Source organism: Artibeus jamaicensis, unplaced genomic scaffold (assembly GCF_021234435.1).
Source record: "Artibeus jamaicensis isolate MK-2021 breed Jamaican fruit bat unplaced genomic scaffold, CSHL_Jam_final contig_391, whole genome shotgun sequence".
NCBI classification, from domain to species: Eukaryota; Metazoa; Chordata; class Mammalia; order Chiroptera; family Phyllostomidae; genus Artibeus; species Artibeus jamaicensis.
Window position 1 is genome coordinate 5061393 of NW_026521814.1, and position 6002 is coordinate 5067394.

Genomic DNA, 6002 nt, shown 5'->3' on the forward strand with positions numbered 1-6002 from the left:
CAGTCATCCCAATGGAAGTCACCTGGTTCTCCACGGCCAAAGAAGGTGTGGCAAAGTGGCAGCAAGATCAAGACCATATTAACTATGTTTTATGATTAGGAAAGTGTTGTCTATCACAAGTATGTCCTTCTGGCCGAACAATTAATAAGGGGTTCTCCCTCAATGTTTTTCATTTGATACAATAAGTAGATGAAAATGGTCACAGCTATGGGCAGCTGGTGATTCGCAGCTTCATCATGACAACACACCCACTCATGCATCACATCTTGTGCTGAGTTGTTTTGTGAAACATCAAATCACCCAGGTGACTCAACCCCCCTACAGCCCAAATTTGGTGACCTGTGACTTCTGGCTTTTCTGAAAACTAAAATCACCTTTGAAAGGGAAGAGATTTTAGATTGTTGATAAGATTCAAGAAAATAAGAGGGGGTCCCAAGGTGCCTACTGCGAAGGAGACTTAGGCATCACTGTCCTATGTATAATGTTTCTTGTATCTTCTTCAATAAATGTCTCTATTTTTCATATTACATGGCTGGACACTTTATGGGCAGACCTGTTGTCTATCCAAAGGGAATGAAATCACCATCTCAAATAGATATCTACACATCCATGTTTATTATATCACTATTAACAATAATCAAGATATCAAAACAACTTAAGTGCTCATTGATGAATGAATGAATGTGGAACTTTATTCAGCCACAAAAATGAAGCAAATCCTGCCATTTGTGACAACATGGATAGATCCTGAGGGCACTATGATAAATGAAATAGGTCATACTGAGAAAGATAAATACTGCACGGTCTCATTTATTGTGAAATCTGAAAAAATCAAACTCAGAGAAAGAGAGATTCGAATAGTAGTTACCAGGGGCTGAGGGGAGAGGAAAATAAGGAGATAGTGATAAAAGAGTACAAACTTTGAGTCAGAAGATAAGTTCTGGGGATCTAAACTGTACCACAGTGACTACAGTTAATGATACCCTATTCTGTACTTGAAAGATGCTCTGAGAGCTTTGATGTCTTCACCATAACAACAACAAAATAGTAATTATGTGAGGTGAAGGATGTGTTTACTAACCTTATATGGTACAGATTTTGCAATATATACATGTATGAAGTCATCATATTCTATACCTAAAGTTACATGTTGTGTGTCAACTCTATCCTAATTTAGCTGGGAAAAAAGAATGCTCAGTAATGTAATATTGTGGTAATTCATATTCCAAAGTTTGTTTGCTAAAAATTTCTTCCAGGCTGAAATATTTTCTTCAAGTTTAATATAGTTTTAAACATTGTATTGTAACCCTTGGCCTCTGTAGAGTGCAGTTTGTCATTATTTTTAATGATGAAGAACACATAGTGTTCAAGTATCATCAGGAATTTGATGTAAATCAGGTAGGATACTATTTACCCAGTTACTCTGTAGTTTTGATTAAAGCTTTTCAAGATCCATTGATTGAAGCAAGGAAAGCATATAAGCCTCTGAAGTGAGACTTGAATAAGAGATTATTCAAGATGCTGTGACATTCAGAAAGACCAATGTCCTATCATTCTCTACGCATCATTTCAATTGTTCCCAAGCAGGTGATGCTTGGCCAAGAAGTTGTGCACAGTAGGGGAGGCTTGTACTTGCTCCTTCCTATAACGGCGTCTCCATCCTCCACCTCCCACTCACTGGGTCGCAGGCACAAATAGGCCAGGGTAAGTGCTTTGCTGAACTTACTCATTTGAAAGTTTTTGTTTTACTTTAAAAAAATAATAGAGAAAAATTTTTGCTAAAGCAACTCAGATTTTAAAGACCATTTATACAAAAAATGAAATTAATAGAAGTATCAATAATTCAGAAAACACTCAAATACCACTACCTAGAGACATTACTCTATGATGTATATGCTTCTATATGAGTTTATATACACATGGGCTTCTATGAGTTTTAAAGAGGTGAAAAATGGCTAAAATATAAATATTTTCAAACTCATTTCCCCTCTTTGAGAAATAAATATATATACACATATTTGTTCTAATTGTGATTATAGGAACAATACATGAAGTTTGGCTGCTTATGAGGCAACTTTTAATCTCATGGAGGCATGCCCCAAACTCAGAAAGCTAGTTTAGTAAATGTTTGTAATTGTGGGTTTCTATACACATTTTATTTAGGAGGGCCTCCCCTAGGGGGATTAACTTTTGGAAGCAAGACTGGCTGTGTCTTTGTCTTGTGTTTACTACAGCTAGGGAGAAGCACACAAAAATGCAGCTTTATTCCCCTGTCCACTATAGTCAAGTAAATTAAGTTAAATAGGATAGCCTCCACAAATGGCCTTTTTACCACCATCAGTTACCAGCATTAGTGTCTTTGCTGCTGAAAGAGAGAGACAGAAGAGAGACAGACAGACAAAGACAGAGAGACAAAAAGAGAACATGGGAGAAAGCTCTATAAGACCTGCATTTGTGCCAAAAAACAGAGTTTGGCACAAATAACGCTTCTTTTATATTACAAAATCTTTTATTTTAAAATCATAAGCATGTAATTCTGTAACATAACATCACACTCAAGCACAGCATATAACATTTTAGGTGGAATATTCAGATTAAAATGTTATCACACACATATTATTACCCTACCAACCACAGTGGAGCAAGCATCACTTCTGCTGGACCCTGTATATCCCTGATCTAACAGCCAACAGTTCTAAAAAGTAAATGCCCATAGGTTACTCTATGACAACATGACTATATCCAGGTCACATGAACACACAAAAATCAAATTTACCTGCATAGGAAAAATGATTATGAAGAACTACATCAAATGTAATAATTGTTTCTCTCTAGGAATATGACTTATTTTTTTCCTTTTGTGTTTCTCTAGTTTTAAAATTTCTATGATATAGAACACACATTACTTTTGCAGTCTGAGGATCTAACACTAGATTTTTAAGGAAATGATAAATGTATCTTTCTGTAGGACAATGTGCTCCCCCAGTAGATCAGGCAAGGCAGACCCGTTGAAATGAGCAGTGTTATTTATCTAGAGGGCTGAAATGTGTTTAAGGAGGCTGCTTCCAGAGCTGTCCAGTCTGCAGAGGCCTGGTCTATGATCAACAGTAGCAAATGTACGCCGAGATTGGGTTCATGGTCACTTTCACTTTAGTTTATACTGAAACTGCAACAAGTGGTGCAAGGATGGAAAATAAGTGAGTGAGTGGATGCAGCTCCTCAGAGCCCTCCATCCTTTCTAAGGAAAACCCACAGAGAGCTACCTGTGTGCAGAGCGAGCACCCTGTAAAGTCATAGGAACCCAGAGCTGCAGGCTGGGTGCCTTGGTATCTCAGGTAATTTAAGGCTTATCTACTACCATACGAGTCAATCTTTGCTGTCCACAGATATACTCTCTAGATCCATTTCTTACCATCGATCCTGCAGGGGCGATTTATAGTAAATGGCTATGTGACATCTTTGTGTTCTAGCTTGCTTGTTCCAAATCTTACTTTTCCTCCCTTACTTCTCTTGACTCTTCAGTCTGTTTAAGTTGGATCATGATAAAAGGCCTCTTTGAAATATACATCAGGGGTGTCCAACCTTTTGGCACCTCTGGGCCACAATGGAAGAAGAAAAGTTGTCTTGGGCCACACATTAAATACAAAAACACTAATAAAAACTGATGAATAACTCAGATGGTCTCCCAAAGACCCCCTTAGCACCAGACCTAGTCCCCTGCACAGCCCCATTTTCTCTCCAAAAAGTTGAAAGAAACTATCATGAACCAAGAGAAGCTAGCCAAACTGCAGGCACAAGTGCGAATTGGTGGGAAAGGCAGTGCTCGTAGAAAGAAGAAGGTGGTTCACAGAATAGCCACAGAAGATGATAAAAAACTTCAGTTCTCCTTAAAGAAGTTAGGGGTAAACAATATCTCTGGTATTGAAGAGGTAAACATGTTCACAAACCAAGGAACCGTGATCCAGTTTAACAAGCCTAAAGTTCAGGCATCTCTGGCCGCAAACACTTTCACCATCACAGGCCACGCTGAGACAAAGCAGCTGACAGAAATGCTACCCAGCATTGTAAACTTGGTGCAGGCAGTCTGACTAGTTTAAGGAGACTCACTGAAGCTCTTCCCAAACACTTTGGATGGAAAAGCACCACTTGCTACAGGAGAGGATGATGATGAAGTTCCAGATCTTGTGGAGAATTTTGATGAGGCTTCCAAGAATGAAGCAAACTGAAGTGAGTTAACTTCTGAAGATGAACTTGAAGAAATTACTGGGAGCTGCTATTTTATATTATGACTGCTTTTTCAAATTTTGTTTATGGATCTGATAAAATCTAGATCTTCAATATTTTTTAAACCCTAGCCCCTCGGACACTGCAGCTCTTCTCAGTTTTTGGTTCTACACAAATCATTTTTTGCAGTTAATTAAGCTGAAAAAGCCTGGGAATAAAGTTTGAAACCAAGGTTGATAAAGTTCTTTGCCTAGTATAGTTTTTTTAAAAAATTTCATTGACACTGATTCGTACCCAGAAAGCAAAATCGTTTGTAGAAAGCTAATCATGGCATGTAATATGACAGATAATCTTTGATGAAATTTTATTATTAAAGATTTAACATGACAGTATAACATAAAAAAAACTGATGAGTAACAACAACAAGCTTTTAAGTAAATTTAAGATTTCGTGCTGGGCCGCATTCACAGCCACCCTGGGTCACATGTGGCCCACGGGCTATGGGTTGGACAGTCCTGTCAGTAAATCCTGTGTAAAGATGAAACTAAGTTCTCACAGACTGAGTACTGCTCTGGGCTGCCACCTGGCTGTGAGGAGGAGGACCCAGGCCCGTGGAATGTAGAACAGCAGCCTGCCACCATCAGCACTCGGTCCCCACCCCCCGCCCCTGCCACACACACCTCCTTTCTGCCATACTGCTTCGGATGAACTTTGATCACTGTTAAAAGTGAAGGATAATGAAGAAAATAAAGAGATACAGAAGAAATTATTATAAATATTAATTGAGGAATAAAGTAGAGGCTTAGATCTCTTAGGATCTGGTGTAATTATTCCCAGTTACTGCTATCTATTACTGTTGTCATTATTATTAAAGACTAGCATTTTTGTTAGTTTTGTTTGCTGCTTCCCCACCTCCCAACCCCCGATGTCTAAACAGTACCAAGGATAGGAAGCAGTGGATTAATATGTACTGAATATCAATGGAATTTATTATTCTACAAAAATCACTGGTTATCGTTACTCTTCCTCATACATTTCATATCAGAGAATGTATGACTTAGTGAAAATATTGTGTGCAGTGGAGGTTCAAAAGAGGCTCATTGATTATTTTACTGTTAGGTACACTTAATATCCTATTTATATATATTTTTGATTTCTTATTTAATAATTTTATTGTACTTTTAATGACCATTTAGTTCCCTTATACTCCTCACCCCCTGCAATCATCACACTGTTTTCCATGTCCATGAGTCCTTTAAAATTTCTTTACCATACTTTCGAGGTAATTTTCTTGTACTTTCATCTTAATAAACTCTGTAAGATATCTCCATATTTATGTATCACAAAAGACTAAGTTGCTTCACCATCACATTGGCAGGATAAAACAGAACAAAGGTTTTATACTCCTTGTAAAGATGTTAGAGAGCAGTAAGTATGATATTTCTTCCTAATTTTTTATCCAGCTAACTGCTTGTATACGCTTTATCCCAAGAGACATATTGATAGGCTCAATATGCCTTGGTATGAGTAATATCCTTTTAGACTCAATATGTCTTGGTTTGAATTGTATCCTTTGCTGTGGCCTAGAACATTTGAATGCATACAAAAATAAATCGCAACTTCTATAAAGAGCGAGATTGTAATTTCTATTTAAGCATGCCACTGTCTCACTATTTCAAGGAAAATTTTGTTTTCCTGTTAATAAAAAGCAAAATAAAAGCTATAACAACAATAAAGCTGAAACTGGATTTCTAAAATACTAACCCAGCTGTATGTAT

The 6002-nt window shown here is 37.5% G+C and overlaps 1 pseudogene; it reads left to right on the plus strand.

Annotated features, from left to right (window-relative positions):
* The first annotated feature begins 3757 nt into the window (after positions 1–3757).
* Positions 3758–4226, plus strand: LOC119047646 (transcription factor BTF3-like; annotated as a pseudogene).
* Positions 4227–6002: the final 1776 nt, after the last annotated feature.